The following is a 16,764-nucleotide window of genomic DNA, read 5'->3' as shown; positions in this document are numbered from 1 at the left end:
GGGGAGGACCCCGTCTACCAGTTTCTCCAACTCCTGTGCAGTGAAGGCCCTTTCCCCAGACGCAGCAGCCATCGTTGCTTCCAGACTGAGGTCACAGCAGCACTTGCAATGTAGGTCCTCTCCTGTCAAAGGTTAGGTATCTAGTGATTGAACAGATAGAAAATGGCAGTGACGTCCGCGGCGGTGACGTCCGCGGCGGTGCGCATCATCACCGCCGGCGACCTGTTCATTGGCTCCTGGGACCCATAGGGTCCAAAGTTAACCAATGCAGCATTGCGCCGCGGTCTACAACCGCCTTCCGCGACGGTGTGCAACGCCAGCGCAGTTACCCCACAATCCCATTGTGCCAGTTTAGAGGTCAGGCAGCCGCCATTTCAGGGGCCCACATGGCTTAATTTACCTCTGCGTCACACATAGCTAGGCCTACACTCAATACACATACAGGAAGGGTTCTGGGAGTGGTGTAGTCTTGTGTGTAACTGTGGGTACATACCTGGAGGAATAATGACTGATTCTTCGCTGTTGTCCTTCGTAGGCACCGTCAACTGGGACAGTTGAGAAGATGGCGGAATCCTCCAGTGTACCGACCGCTGGTGGACCTGTTGACAATGGAAGAGCGAAATGTCATCGTCACCTACCGGTTTGACCGTGCCACAATCCAGGAACTATGTACCCAGTTGGAGCCAGACCTGATGTCACCAATCAGCCATCCGACTGGAATCCCCCCTGACGTGCAGGTGCTGTCAGTGCTCCATTTCCTTGAAAGTAGGTCTTTTCAGACAACAGTGGCCATGGCATCAGGGATGTCCCAGCCTATGTTTTCCAACGTGTTGTCCAGAGTGCTGTCTGCCCTGCTGAAACACGTACGGAGATACATCATTTTCCCTGAGGTGGCAGATTTGCCTACAGTGAAAGGTGACCATTGATGGGACCCATGTAGCTCTGGTCCCCCCCCACAGGAGTGAACAGGTGTATAGGAACAGGAAGAGTTATCATTCAATGAATGTCCAGATGGTATGTTTGGCAGACCAGTACATCTCGCAGGTAAATGCTATGTTCCCTGGCTCAGTGCATGATGCCTACATCCTGCGAAATAGCAGCATCCCTGATATGATGGGTCAACTCCAGAGGCACCGTGTATGGCTATTGGGGGACTCTGGTTACCCCAACCTTTCCTGGCTATTGACCCTAGTGAGGAATCCCTGGACCAGGGCAGAGGAACGCTACAATGAGGCCAATGGGCGGACTAGGAGGGTGATTGAATGCACCTTCGGCCTCCTGAAGGCCAGGTTCAGGTGCCTCCATATGACAGGTGGATCCCTATTCTACTCACCGAAGAAGGTGTGCGAGATCATCATCGCCTGCTCCATGCTCCATAATTTGGCTTTGCGACACCAGGTGCCTTTTCTGCAGGAGGATGATCCAGATGACGGTGTTGTTGCAACTGTGGAGCCTGTGGACAGTGATGAGGAGGAAGCTGAGGAAGAAGACAACGACAACAGGGAGTCAGTCATACAGCAATATTTCCAGTGACACACAGATGAGAACATTTTCATGTTTAACATTACATTAACTTTCACACGTCTACCTCTATCCGGTTTGTCGATTTCAAACACTATTTGGTAACTGAGTTGTACCTTTCCATTACGGTTTCACAGGTGTGGTTACCAACGTGTCATCTGCTTGCATCCTTCAAGGACTTGTGATGTGTGACATAGGTATGTTAGCCTTACAATGGGAAACGCATTATGACACTGTCATTGATAATACATAATTAGTAAATCACAGACTGACTCAAGATTGTTTTGTGTTCAAGGGTGTTTATTGAAGTGCTCAGAAATGTGAGGGGGTTCTAAAAAGAGGATGGGTGATGGCGTAGGAATGTCCATGGCAGAGTCCAGTCTATTAGTCTCACAGATGCACTGCCCATCTGGGCATAGGAAGTGGAGCTGGGGCAGTTTAAGTATGGACAGGGTAACAAGGTGGTACAGTGGGAGGACAAACAAGGTGGTCTCATTTCCTGGCGGGGGTCTTGCCATCTTGCTCTGTCCTGTTCCTGGATCTCAGGGACCGCTTGCGTGGTGGTTGTCCGTCTGCAGGGGGTGGGGTGCTGGTATGTTGGTCCTGTGGCGGGGCATCCTGTCCACTAGCGCCGGCGGAGGTGGTGGGCAGTTCATCGTCCTGGCTAGTGTCAGGGTCCCCTTGGAGTGCCACGGTGTCCCTCATGGTGTTCTGTATGTCCTTCAGCACCCCTACGATGGTGCCCAAGGTGGAGCTGATGGTCCTGAGCTCCTCCCTGAACCCCAAATACTGTTCCTCCTGCAGGCGCAGGGTCTCCTGAAACTTGGCCAGGACCGTCGCCATCGTCTCCTGGGAGTGGTGGTATGCTCCCATGATGGAGGAGAGGGCCTTGTGGAGAGTGGGTTCCCTTGGCCTGTCCGACCCCTGTCGCACAGCAGCCCTCCCAGTTCCCCTGTGTTCCTGTGCCTCCGTCCCCTGGACCGTGTGCCCACTACCACTGCCCCCAGGTCCCTGTTGTAGTTGGGGTGGTGGGTTATCCTGAGTTCCCTGTAGTGGTGGACACACCGCTGATTGACCTGTCCTGGGTAGGGAGGTTTGGGCCCGCTGGGTGGGTGCTGTGCTGGTGTTACCAGAGGGTGGAAGGTCAGTGTTGGGCTGTGCCTGTGCAAGGGGAACCGACTGTCCCGAGGCCCACGATGGTCCGGGCTGGTCATCAGGATCCAGTAGGGCAGAGCTGCTGTCGTCACTGTGGGCCTCTTCTGGGGGTGGAGTGGTGTTGTCTGGACCCTCTGGTGTGGTGACGGTCCTTCGGGTTCCTGCAGGGGCATCAGAGCATGATTATTGCATGTGTGTGTGATGGTGTGCAATGGGTGGGTGTCTGTGTACCCCAGTGCAAGCATTCCTATGGGGGACCTTGTGTGATGATGGTTAGGGGGTTGTTCTGGGTATGTGCAGTGAGCATGCTTTAGTGAGGGGTGACCATTCTTAGTTGTTTCATGCAGGGCTTGGTGTTGGGATGTGTGGTTTGTGTTATTAGTTGCCAAGATTATACTGTCCATGTGGAGCTGCTGCTGGGCTGGTGCGATTTGCCTGACTGACTTGACTCATAATCCCTGTTTTTTGCAGGGCTGGGAGAGCAGTAAAAAGAACACCCACCATATGTGAAGGCTCAAAAGTTGAGGTAGCAATCCACTGCAGCACATTCAACAGCCTTGCTCAGGGCACTTGTTTTTCCTGCTTCTGCTTCTCTGGTGTCCGCTAGCGAAAGAGTAGACTCTTTGTTCCAGGAATGGGCCCGGATGTAGGCTGGTCAACGGAGAGGGGTGTCAATGGTCACAACATAGTTGCAGAGTATGTGAATGAGCTGAAAATAGATAATGAATTCTGAGTTAGTCCAAGCAGAGACCCACAAATTATGTTTGGTCCATAGTCCCCAAAATCCTTAATATGTCCCTCCATTTTCAGAGTTAAAATTAAAATTCCAACAGTGGAATGTTAGTTGTTTTTCTGCAGTAAATATATGCTGCAAGTTTTTCTGCAAACATTTTTTGTGAGAGAATTTCAACACTAGGACCTACCATTAAGAACACGGAAACACTGTCTTCACCCCACCTGCTTGAATACCGCTCCACGAAATTGAGAGGTCCAGAGCTACCAAAACCAACATTACTGGGTCGAAAACAAACAACATGATTTTAGTGGGTCTGGATCTCTACCCAGTATAACTGTGCTTCTGTTGTTCCTGACCATGTTCTTTGTAGTACTGGATGAAGTCAAGGGGTCCAAATATGTTTTTTTGTCTGCTCATGGACCCTCACTGGTCGCCATTTCATGTTTGCTTTTGCCTTGTTTACAGGGTTGTCAGTACAGTTGCTTGAGATTTTATTGTATTCATTCTGCTTAGGGTTTCTTCCTACATGCTGCTGTCTGTCTCCAGGTGGGACTTCATCTTCAGCATGTGCTTCCCTCACATCTTAATTGCTAAGTGAGACTTTATTTTTGTAGCAGTTGGTTTGTGGTGTGTAGTCACCAGGAATGATTTCAATTTTAGAGAATTTTTTATGGATATTTCTTGCTCCTCCAGGATCAGTTTTGTTGTTGCTTGCTGACATTGTTGATGGATGTTTATTCTAATTATATACAGTAAGTGCATTTGATCTTCGTGGAGCATCTCTACAGCATATGTCTGTTTTGGCTTGACAGAGCTGTCAGCTTCATTATTAAGTGGGTCATTACTGTTGGTTGCCCACAGGCAAACTTTACATGGAGGCGTTTTTCATTTGATAATAGATTTCTTACCTTGATGCACTGCACACGTACAGGGGGATTTTGCATACATATAGGGATGATGTCTCCTCGATTAGTGCCCACAACTGGCATTCACATCAGAAGGGTGTTTGGTCTGGGAGGGAGTGGATGTTTCTTTTATTATTAATAATCTCTTGAATTGCAAACATAGCATGATCTGTGTTGGAAATGGCCCTTCCTCAGTGTCATCCCCGGACTATTTTGTCCTTCCTCTTCCATGTTTTCTGACCGTGTTGTTGCTGGTCTAGGACTCTGTGCACTTTACCACTGCTAACCGGTGCTAAAGTGCTTGTGCTCTTTCCTTAAACGAAATGGGGTAATACAAACATAACCACAATTGGCAGAATTAATTTACTTGTCACTCCATAGTAAAGTACACTATATGTGCCCAAGGCCTGTAAATTAAATACTACAAGTGGGCCTGCAGCACTGATTGTGCCATGGACTACAGTAGCATTGGAATCATGTCTCAGGCCTGCCACTGCAGAGCCTGTGTGTGCAGTTTTAAACTGAAATTTCTACTTGGCAAGTGTACCCACTGCTGAAAATTAGCTAGAGACAAATAATTGTGTACTAGTTCCAACACGCATTCTGAGGGCCGAATGGGCTCAATCTATACATAGAATGGAATCTTAATTTAATTTTTCTTTAAGCAAAAGTTCTCATTTATTCAATTTGTTATTTTCATTGAATCTGAAGTCTATTCAACAACAAATCTTCATGATGTTAAATCAAACTTGATGGCTTTTTTCGAACAAATTCATTAAATCCCATTTGTTAGAAATTGGGTCTTTGGTTGACAGTCAGGTTACCCCGTGTCCAAGCAAGGACCCTCACTCTAGTCAGGGTAAAAGAGAATCACCCACAGCTAACCTCTGCTTACCCCATTGGTAGCTTGGCACAAGCAGTAGGCTTAACTTCAGAGTGCTAGGTGTAAAGTATTTGTACCAACACACACAGTAACTTAATGAAAACACTACAAAATGACACAACACAGGTTTAGACAAATGGAGAATATTTATCTAAACAAAACAAGACCAAAACGAAAAAAATCCACAATACACAAGTCAAGTTATCAGTAAAAATGCAAAAAGAGTCTTCATTGTAATTTTAAACAAAGCGCTAATGCTGTTAGCTTGAAAATGTACCTTGGGCGCTTCAAGATTAACCCCGCATGGGCGAGTGTGCGCCAAAAAGAGCTTGCGATGGGCCAATATCACTCACGAGCGAGACCTTGCGTTGTTTCTCCTTCAGTCAGGTCAGCGTGCGTCATTTCTTCTCTCCGCAGGAGAGCGATGCGTTGATTCGGTCAGCACTCTCGGGTCCGGGCAGGCCTTGCATTGTTTTTACACGCCCAGCGGTGTTTGCGTCAGAAATCCAGCCGCACGATGATCCGAAAACCACACAGAGCGGGTTGCGATCACACCAGCCTCCGTCAGCGATGCTGCGCGTCATTGCTCCAGCCGCGGAAGTCGATCTTCTGGTCGCGTTGCAGGCGAGCGTCGATTTTCAGCCGCAGATCAGAGTTGCGTCAATCTTTTCCACGCACGGCGGTCGGTGCGTGGATTTCTCACTCTTGGGCTTCCAGCTTTTCCTTTCAGGATCCCAGGAACTGGATGGGCACTACTTGGCAGAGTAGGAGTCTCAGCAGAGGCTCCAGGTGCTGGCAGAGAGAAGTCTTTGCTGTCCCTGAGACTTCAAACAACAGGAGGCAAGCTCTGAATCAAGCCCTTGGAGAGTGCTTCACAAGAAGGAAGGCAACACAAAGTCCAGTCCTTGTCCTCTAGCACAGGCAGAAGCAGCAACTTCAGGATAGCACCACAAAGCACAATCACAGGCAGGGCAGCGCTTCTTCCTCAGTTCTTCAGCTCTTCTCCAGGCAGAGGTTCCTCTTGGTTTCCGGAAGTGTCCTAAAGTCTGTGATTTTCGGTGCCCTTCTTATACCCATTTTGCCCTTTGAGGTAGGCCTACTTCAAAGCAAAGTCTTGCTTGTTTGTGAAATCCTGCCTTGCCCAGGCCAGGCCACAGACACACACCAGGGGGTTGGAGACTGCATTGTGTGGGGGCAGGCACAGCCCTTTCATGTGTGAGTGACCACTCCTCCTCTCCCTCCTAGCACAGATGGCTCATCAGGAAATGCAGACTACACCCCAGCTCCCTTTGTGTCACTGTCTAGTGAAAGGTGCAACCAGCCCAACTGTCAAACTGACCCAGACAGGGAATCCACAAACAAGCAGAGTCACAGAAATGGTTTAAGCAAGAAAATGCTCACTGTCGAAAAGTGGCATTTTCAAACACACAATCTTAAAATCAACTTTACTAAAAGATGTATTTTTAAATTGTGAGCTCAGAGACTCCAAACTCCATATGTCTATCCGCTCCCAAAAGGAATCTACACTTTAATCATATTTAAAGGTAGCCCCCATGTTAACCTATGGGAGGGACAATACTGCCCTTGGGGTTACCTCGGGCCTACCTTAGGGGTGTCTTACATGTAAGAAAAGGGAAGGTTTAATCCTGGCAAGTGGGTACACTTGCCAAGTCGAATTTACAGTTTAAACTGCACATACAGACACTGCAGTGGAAGGTCTGAGATTTGCTTACAGAGCTACTTATGTGGGTGGCACAACCAGTGCTGCAGGCCCACTAGTAGCATTTGGTTTACAGGCCCTGAGCACCTCTAGAGCACTATACTAGGGACTTACTAGTAAATCAAATACGCCAATCATGGATAACCAATTACATACACATTTTGTATAGGAACGCTTGCACTTTAGCACTGGTTAGCAGTGGTAAAGTGCCCAGAGTAACAAAAACAGCAAAAACAGAGTCCAGCACACATCAACAACCTGGGAAACAGAGGGAAAAAGTTAGGGGAAACCGCGCCAAGGATGAAAAGACTAACAACAGTGCATTTCAGGTAAACACCCTTCATCAGGGGAACTGTGAGAAAATTCAGCATATAAACAAATCAGGCTACAGGTATTATTTAACATTATCAACAGTAAGAACCACAGTGATGTTTTTCAACCACGTGCTATGGGTGAATATACATGATTCTTCATGCGGAAACGGCGTGTGTAGTGTCTGAAACTGTATCTTTACGTGCAAGGTATGTGATAGTAATAGTAATAGTTTACATCACATCAATAGTCTGTTCCAAATCTATTAGCGTGCATAATATGGGAACACTCCTATAAAAAAGCCTTGTGAAAAAATAACCCGAAAGAACGAGCTCCCATAGAGTTCATGCCTAGTAAGTAGTTGCAAACAAAAAAACAAACGTGATACACTCCCTCATTCCCTTATAACCCTTCTAAAGAACAAAATGCATGGAGTAAAAAGTGCCAAATAAACTGCCAAAGTGACAAAATGGCTGAGCAACATGCGATGTAAGTGCTCACAAGAGAGACCACCTAATCACCCAGCTAAAAAACTTAATAGATGCAGTGAACGATGTCTGTTAAACTCACTAAGTTCTCAGACGGCTGAACGACAAAGAGTGCAAAATGCAGTGGCATCCAATTCAAAGAACAGAGAAACCTGCAAAATAGACTGTTATACAAAGTGACTCGCAACCCACAGTGGATACTACCTCAAATCCCAACTGAGGTATTACATACCTGCTGCGTCCTGTTCTATCGGAGGCTACTTCTCCAATGACCGACAGTGTAACCGCATCTATTGCGGCATGCACGTAAAAGAATCTGACTTATATCAGCAATAGTGGGTTAGTAAATAAAGGAAATACCATGAACTTCCTCCCGTGCATCTTGACGACAGGACTGTGAAAATAATATTAGTGACCCCATGCAGGAACAATCAGGAAAAAGTTGTTATGAAAAATATCACTGAAGGTGATAACCACCATAAAAACGCATTAATCACCATGATAAACAACAATCAAATGAAAATGCCCATAAACATACAGAGAATATCTGTAATGAAAAAGAGAAGAAAGACTATGTTTGATTTTTTTTAAAAACCTGTGATATTCATGTAAAGATAATGGAATGATAAGTGTGAAACTTGTATATTCACCTCAAGTGTAGGTCACTGTATATTGTAATCTCGTGGAGTAGAATCTGAGGGATATTAACATACTAATCTGGAAGCGTTTGTCAAGATGTATATAGTTGAAAAGCTAGACTAATGCCCGTAACAACATAAAACAATGTACCACATGCATACTCAAACAGTTACAATGGTGATGACGTTGACATAGTGAGGGCTACCTACACCATTGATTGTTCAAATTAAAACACATAAGTGTGCACAATGTTCGTAAAGAGTCATAAACATAAATTGTTCAAATTACAAAAACGTAAACCCGACCATGTACATAAGGAGTCATAAACATACACCAAGATGACATAATTTTGGTGGATCTCAAGCAACGTTTCCTAGAGTGATCCCCCTATAAAAAACACACCATTTCTCTTGGTCATTGAGACCACGTGGAAGCAGACTGTCCGAGTATTTAATGCAAAAGGTTTAAAGTTGTGCTCATTTCATATGGTTATTCACATCTGGCTTAAGCTTGACCACTTCCAATATTGTGAACCTCAATTGTTCTATGGGATGGTTGTGTTCAAGCCAATGTGTAACCAAGCTAAAAATTTTATTCTTGTTGGAGATCATGGTCTTGTGCTCAGTTAACTGAACTTTAACCCTCCTTTCAGTCTTACCTATAGGATCCCATCCAACGCAGCACCTTTATTAGTTGATAATTGTTTAAACCAGATTAATTTATCACAATAGTATTGTTTTTTTCAAGTGTACCCACTTGCCAAGCCCAAACCTTCCTTTTTATTACATATATGTCACCCCTAACGTAGGCCCTAGTTAGCCCCAAGTGCAGGGTGCAGTGAATTTAAACAGTTGGACATGTACTGTTAAGTTTAACATGTCCAGGTAGTGAAAAACTATTATATTTGTTTTTCACTACTGCAAGGCCTATCTCTCCCACAGATTAACATTGGGGTTACCTTGAAGCATCCTTGAGTGTAACTTCAAGAAGATATAGAATATGGAGTTTGGTACCTCTGGTCTCACAATTTAAAATCACAACTTATGGGGAGGACAGATTTTAAATTGTAAGTCTGAAAATGCCACTTTTAGAAAGATGATATTTTCTTAGTTTAGCTATTCTGTGCCTCTGCCTGTCTCTGAATACACATCTGGGATGGATGACAGCTGGGCTTTGTGCATTCTCTCTAGACAGTCACACACAAAGGGAGCTGGGGTGTGATATTTGCATCTTGATGGCCCATCACCAGGCTGGTGGACAATTAACTGGCTTGATGGAAAGGTGGAGCTTAGCACTGCCTCACTACACCTGAATAGGGCTGTGCCTCTCCTTTCACAAAGGGTTGCATAACCCCCTGTCCAGTGTCTGGAGCCAGGGAAGGAAGGGTAGGGACCCTGTGACCTTAAAAATCCTTTGTGAAGTCTCCCCCACTTCAAAGGCACATTTGAATATAAGTACTGGACCCAAACCCGACCCAATCAGAACTCTGCTGAAACCAATGATACTCTGCCAGGATAAAGGACTGCTGTGCTGCCAGGAGGGACTGCCACTCTGCCACTTGCTTTGCTGTGTTGGCTGCCGCCTGCTGCTTCTCTCCTGCAGTGAGAAGGATTGGTCCTGTTCTCTTCTTCCTTAAACCCAGATTCTCCTAGGGCTTGTTGGCTTGTCCCTGTTTCTGCAGTCTCAGGAATATCAAAGACTGTCTCCAATTTTTCTGGTGCTGCTGGACTCTGCCATCTGTGAGCCCCACACTTGCCTGATGTGCCCTCTCCAGTCCTGGGCTTCAGAAGTGGGATCTGCAGTTTTCTAGTGCAAAACTCGATTCATCGCTCTGAGTGCATGTAAAATTTCACTGCATCACTCCTTCGACACCGACACAGAGGCTGCTCGATAACATTTGATTCACAGCCTACATTGCTCGATGATGACGCTCTGTGCTGCTAAACGACGGGGCATCGCATTCACTTCAGGAGAGCCTGACAATGACACAGTGACCTGACTGTGTCGAAAACATTGACGCATCAGGCCCTCGACGACGATGCAGTGCTCCATCAAAGGTACTGTTTCAGCGAACCAGTGTGGGTTCTGTAGCCAGCCTACCCTCCACCGGGTATGGCCTGGATTTTGATTTGAACCGGTCCCTTTTGACCACTACTGGCTTCTTTTCTTTTTAAATTATTTTTTTATTGATTTGAAATATAAGATCAGTAGCAATATCAAGCAGTTTATCTTGAACGACCATCTGTAGCATATTCAGAGATGCCCTCTCAGGTGCCAATGCATGCGAACTTGAGTATTACAAGCATCAATATGTAAACATTTCCAGTGCCTATACATGGGTCTCAGAACACAGTCTACACATTCCCTACATCATAAACATAAATGTTATCAGCAAAACAGCATAACAAAGACATGTTAACTCCCGTAAAGTGAGGATGGAGGGAAGGAAAGGAGGATAATTGTTCTCTTGTTGGTGTGGGTGGGGGGCAGTCAACAAGACTGTCTCCTAGATAGAACGTAATTAGTGCCGGGTCTATGCACAGGATTGTGCCTTTCCTGTATATGGGGGGGTACAGGCTGAAATCAGTTGACCCCCGGGTCAGGGAAGGCATGTTAAGCATGTGGTCTTTCCTTTGACCTGGCCTCCACCTTCTCGAAATACTTTGGTCATTTGGGGGAGTGGCTGGCACCAAGCTCCCATAACAACCGCTAATCCATGCCTGCAGTTCAGCTAATATACCAGACCGTAGATATGTCAGCCACAGTTCAATGGAGGGAGCACAAGCTGCCTTCCAGCTCATGGCGATCCTGTAGAGAAAAAATATAATAACTGGGGCAGTACCAACATCTTGGAGATGGCAATCCGGCCCACTGGTGAGAGTGGAAGGGATGTCCAAAATGAGAGGAAGGATCTCACCCTGATCAAAGCCCAGCTTATGTTACCATCCACCAGGTCTTTGTCTGAATGATAAATAACATTCTCCCTAGATATTTAATGGATGCACAAGAACAAGGGAGTGGGGTATGTGATAGTTCTCGCTGCTATGCCTCAGGTAGGGTCATCAGTGGAAATATATGCGGCTTCTCCCAATTCACCCTCAGCCCAGAGACTTCACCAAACTGACCTAGGAGCTCCATGAGTCTAGGGAGTTCTGTAGCATTGTCCCTGAGGTATACCAAAGCATGATCTGCGTAGAGTGAGATTATGTGCCAGCTTTTATCTGCTTGGATCCCCCATTCGAAGGCTGAAATATGGATGCAATAGGTTCCATAGCTAGTACAAACATTATTGTGAATAAAGGGCAGCCCTGGTAGGTGCCATGTAGAGTGTTGAAGTGATCTGCTATAACATGGCCAGTTTTCACCCCAGCGAGCGGGGAGTTACATAATATAGCTATCCATTGGAGAAACTTGGGACCTATCCTGAATCTCGCAAGGACCTTCTTAAGGTATCCCCACCTCAGAGTGTCAAACGCCTTCTCCATGTTGAGCGATTCCACCCAAGGGCCCATACCTGTTGACTGCGCCTAGTCCATCAACATAAATAAACGGTGTAAGTTCAAGAACGTGTTCTTGCCAGGTATAAACCCATTCTGATTGGGATGCACTACATGCTGAGCTATAGTTATCAATAAATTGGCCAACACTTTTCCAAGGACCTTATAGTCTGAGTTTAATAGAGAGAAGGTGCAATACGATCTTAGCTGTAAGGTGTCCTTGTCCGGTCTGAGCAGGACCACCAATACCACCTTGCTAAAGGAGGAGGGAAGAATACCTGCTTTGGAGGACAGGTTGAAGACCTTTAACAGGTCCAGAGCGAGTTGGGACTTGATCGGCCAGCCATCTATGCCTCTGGTCTTGCCCCGAACCATCTGTTTAATCGCTTCATAAATTTTGTCCAGAGGAAGGGTGCTTCTAGATCTGCCTGCTGCGAGGCCAACAACTGCGGGAGGTGTATTCTGTCCAGAACAACACGATCGAAGTCACAGCTGCCAGCCGCGGGGATGCATGTAACTTAGCGTAATAGGAATGGCGCAACGTCTCCCCCTCCAGCCCACCCCGATGGGCAGTAGGTGCTCCCATCATGCCCTGTCTTGCTTTGTGCATACCATGGTGGCGGTTCTCAGCTGTGAGTGTGGCTCACTTGAGAGAGCTGCAGAAGTCCCCTCCTCTGCAGTCTGCGGCAGGGAGCTCGTGTTTGTCTAAGAACAGGATGCAGGAGGGTATGAAGGCCAGCTGAGGCGGGGAAGGTAGTGGGGAGTGTTGCATTGGTGCCCCCCCCATATCAGAGGCCATCCAGAAGGCCCCTGCCCTGCCTCTACCTGCAAGATACAGGCTATGCCGCCCCAAGGCGCCGGATATCTAGGCCTGTAGTGGGTAGTCATGTGGGGAGGGGGCAGTGAGTGAGCTGCATGCTGGTCCTCTGCTACCTAATTGCCTTGTGCTTCTCAGTTTTCTGCATGTAGTGGCAGCGTGGTGTGTAGGGGTGCCCCCCTGGTCTATCTCCACTCAAGGGGGGCCAGTTGCTGGGCGGAGAGCCACAGATGGCAGGCTAGTTGCTCCACATTCTCAGGTAGTCTATTACATTGCAATACTTTAGGCTGTATGATTAAGCTAGTGCCATGCTGTTATTTGTGATGGGCAGCAACAGGCCCACAAGGGATCCAGTCTACATTACAATTGGGTCCCCCAGTTGGCACATTCACTGGATGGGATTCTTAATATCCCTGTAGGCAGTCGTTCTAACCTTGCAGCTACCCCAGTGCAGCTGTGGATAGTAATGTGCAAGAGCTTCCGTAGCTCTTCAAAGTCCCATGCAAACGGTGCTACCCCTCAGGGAGATCAACAGAGTGGATCACCAATGGGTTCTTACTGCTCCGCAGGTCTCAGGATAGTGCTGGGCGTATGCCTTCAAGCCACTCAGCTGCATATGGAGAAACGCAGGCCAGCAGAACATCACCGCTGCTCCGCAGTTCACAGGCCGCATGCATTCCAATCAGCTTTGGCTACCAAGGTCTGTTTGGGCTGTTCCAGGGCTCACTTGGTGCACCGCCAGCTGTCACGACCAGTAGACATTGCCGCGAGCGGTAGAGAGCCCTCAATGTGCTGCAGGTTGGTTTAAGGCAAGCCAAAGGTTGCGGAGCTACAATCTGAGTGGCTCATTCGGCCACCATCTTGACCACGCGCCCTACCGCTAGAGACTTCTTAGCACTGTTTACACATTTGATCTTTAAAAATTCATATCTTGACTTCCACTGATAGGATGTTTGTCATTTTGGTCTTGTTTTGCTCAGATATATATTATCTATTGTTCTAAACAGGAGTGGAGCCTTTTTGTGGAGTTTTTACTTTGATACTGCAATTAAGTGTTGCACAAATACTTTACACATTGCCTCTTAAGTTCACCCTAACTGCTCTGTGCCGAGCCACAAGGGGGTGGGCACAGGTTAATTTAGGGAGTGTAACTGATTTACCCTGACAAGGATTGTGGTCGCTACTTGGACAGGGTGCATACCTCTGCCAACTAGAGACCCAATTTCTAGAAATGGGCCTCTGTGTTCCATGTGATGAGGGATGCCTGTTCTTTGATTGCTTCCCTTCCACTAATAAGGCATACCAATAAGTACATATACAATAAAGTACACATTATAGTTTGCGTATTTGGCTGTTTTACCCAAGAGGTGTCTTAAAGCAGAGACACAACTGCTTAATGGGCGATCGTCAGCGCTTGTAAATATGAAAACACACCTCCTTAAGATGCACAGGTAGGGAAAAACATACACAGCAAAGTAACAGTGTTTACACAATAATGACAAGTTCTCAATCAAAACCCCATAGGTCCATGTAAACCGTCGTCCCACACACATTATTGGATTGACATTTTAAGTAAAACAAGACTTCAATAAATAAAGAGCCACTAAGACAATAATTATTTATTTTATTTTTGTAGTTTCCGGAGTGCGTTAGAGTGCTTTTTAGTGCGAGTTAGGCATAAATAACAGTAATACAGAGAAAGATGTAAACGCCCATTGCACAGCCATAACCCTACAAAGACAGTCCTGCATAGCATTGCTGTGCATTAAAGCTGCAAACACGACAATCATAGACAAAACCCATCAGAACGCTCGTGAAAGTGCACAGGGCACGACAATTACAGTATTCTGAAAGTAAGACAGCTGCCACGTGCAGCCTACCTAGACTTCTTTATGCACAAATATCATTATACAGAAGACAGCCTCTAAATCCAATGAAGCACCTAGATTGAGTGCACAAGCAGTGTTCTCTCCAAGAACATTATTGGCCCAAAACTGAGACCTAAGCAGATTGTTGTAGTCCGTAGCAGTGGCCCAGTCATGAGGCAAAGAATTGAGAATCCCAATGCTAACCACCTGTACAATAGTTTCAGCTGCTGTGTCGTTGCTTAAAGTGCCAGTGAAATTATGTCTGTGGCATTATCCACACAATTATGTATTTACCACAGTTGCTGAATAATCCGCTATCTGCAGCGTACTTTGCAGATTTTTTTATTTAAAAATACTATTTGCTAGTTCAAATGGATCAGAAGTTGTTAAAATAGAAGTACAAGCGGTGTCACCCCTAGAAGACCCTTTCGCCTTTCAGTTGCTGGTTGCAGCAAGCAAGTGTTCAACTAGTTCTAAAGAGATAAAACTTTTGCTCTGACTGTACTAAGGTGTTTTTAGAACGACAAAATAGCAAAATATTGCTGCCACACAGTGTGCAGTTTAAGGCTGCATAAATTGCTTTTTCTTGCTGCATAATTTAGCCAAACATACCATATAATTTGTTTCACTAATGGGCAGAATTTCGGGGTCTTGCTCGGCTCACGTGCCATACTTAACAGTGTTTTGTAAGTTTTCATTTCACTGGGTGAGACGTAGTTCCCAAGTCCCACTGTGACTTCACCTTCACTCTGTGGTTGATTTAGTGGTGTTAGGCATCTGTAAACTCTGAAAAGTCAAGGCCTCATCCTCCAGTGTTTACGAAGATAAGGCAGTTGAAGAGGAAAACAAGAATATATTTGATGTTGTGTTGTCTCAGGGTCCCTGTTGAGCAACAATTGCTATCCCACGGACGTCTGCATTCTTTTCATAGCCCAAGTTTTAGTGGTAGGTTTCACAATCTCTCGGAGTTCTGATCGGCAGGAGTTGGGCTAGCTTCCATCGTGGTAGTCTGAAGGAAGGCTAAAATCGAGATTAATGACGTAAGTGAGGAAGCAGTGGCATGCTCATTGTGCAATTGTGGCCAAAAATAGATACCCTGGCATGTCAGGTCAAGGCACTTACTCATAACCTGGTGGTCACATCAGTGCAAATACTTGCCAGTTTTTTTTTGTTTTGCTGACTATTTAACAGATTCTCAATAAGCCTGTGTATGTAGGTTTAGCCACTAAGGCCCAGATTTATGTTAAAGTGGCGCAGCGCCGTGCTGTGCCAAAAATAGCAGCACTATGCTTTGCCACTTTAGAAACGCAGATGTGCGCCGTATTTAGAGGAATACGGCACTCTCCTGCGTTTCTCCCTGTGCTGGCACTAGTGCTGAATTAAGCTGCCTAGCGCCAACGCAGGCATCCTTACACCATAGTGCAAGGGTGTCAGCGTTGAGAGGATAGATTGTTTCTGTGCAGGAAGGTGTCCCTTCCTGCATGTAAACAATCGTCTGTGGCATTTTGCTTCTTCTTTGTGTGCCTCAGAATGAAACGCACATGGAAAAAGCAAAAAACGAGGAGTAATAAAAGCATTCCTCCTCGTTTTGCCGTGCTAACACCTCCCTTGGGGTGGCATTAGTTTTTGGTGCTGCCTCAGGTTTACGACAACTCGTAAATCTGAGGCAGCTTCAAGAGCAATGGGTGTTGCAGTGGAACGCCCACCGCAACACCCATTGCACGCCCCTCTGACGCAGAAAACTACGTTGGAGGGGCCCATATTTACAAGTAGGCGTAATGCCACAAAAAAGTGGCGTTACACCTCCTTGTAAATATGGAGCAGTGCTTAGCACCACCAGAGCGTCATGAAAAATAAAGTTCCGGTGGCACTAGGGGCTCTTAAATATCTCCCTAAATTTGTGTTTCTTTACACTTTCTTTGAGCACCAGGTCAGTGTTGATGTTAAAGGCCACATACATGGTAGGACGAAACGTAAAATATAAGCCAGGCCCGTGTTAAAGGGTTAGTGGGGCACTATTTGTAAGGCCTACACTTTTGCAGGGCCTCCCGCTGGTACTGCAAAAGCCATAAGGGTTTTTAAACTCACCCTTTTATTAGTGTTGAGGAAGCGAATGACAAAAAGCGGCAAGATGGCGGATGCTGGAGCTGTCATCTTTAACTGTGGAGATTTATGTATTTTACTTCCTACAGGTGTGTTACATTTGGGGTCAGCAATTTTTTT

At 46.2% G+C, this 16,764-nt stretch overlaps 1 protein-coding gene across 1 annotated transcript in view; it reads left to right on the top strand.

Annotated features, from left to right (window-relative positions):
- Positions 1 to 16,764, top strand: part of TTC34 (tetratricopeptide repeat domain 34) — a 516,120-nt gene that overhangs the window by 114,602 nt on the left and 384,754 nt on the right. The gene's annotated exons all lie outside the window — the stretch shown is intronic.

The sequence above is a fragment of the Pleurodeles waltl genome, chromosome 6 (genome assembly GCF_031143425.1).
Source record: "Pleurodeles waltl isolate 20211129_DDA chromosome 6, aPleWal1.hap1.20221129, whole genome shotgun sequence".
Taxonomy (NCBI): Eukaryota; Metazoa; Chordata; class Amphibia; order Caudata; family Salamandridae; genus Pleurodeles; species Pleurodeles waltl.
This window is presented reverse-complemented; position numbering and strand designations above follow the sequence as displayed.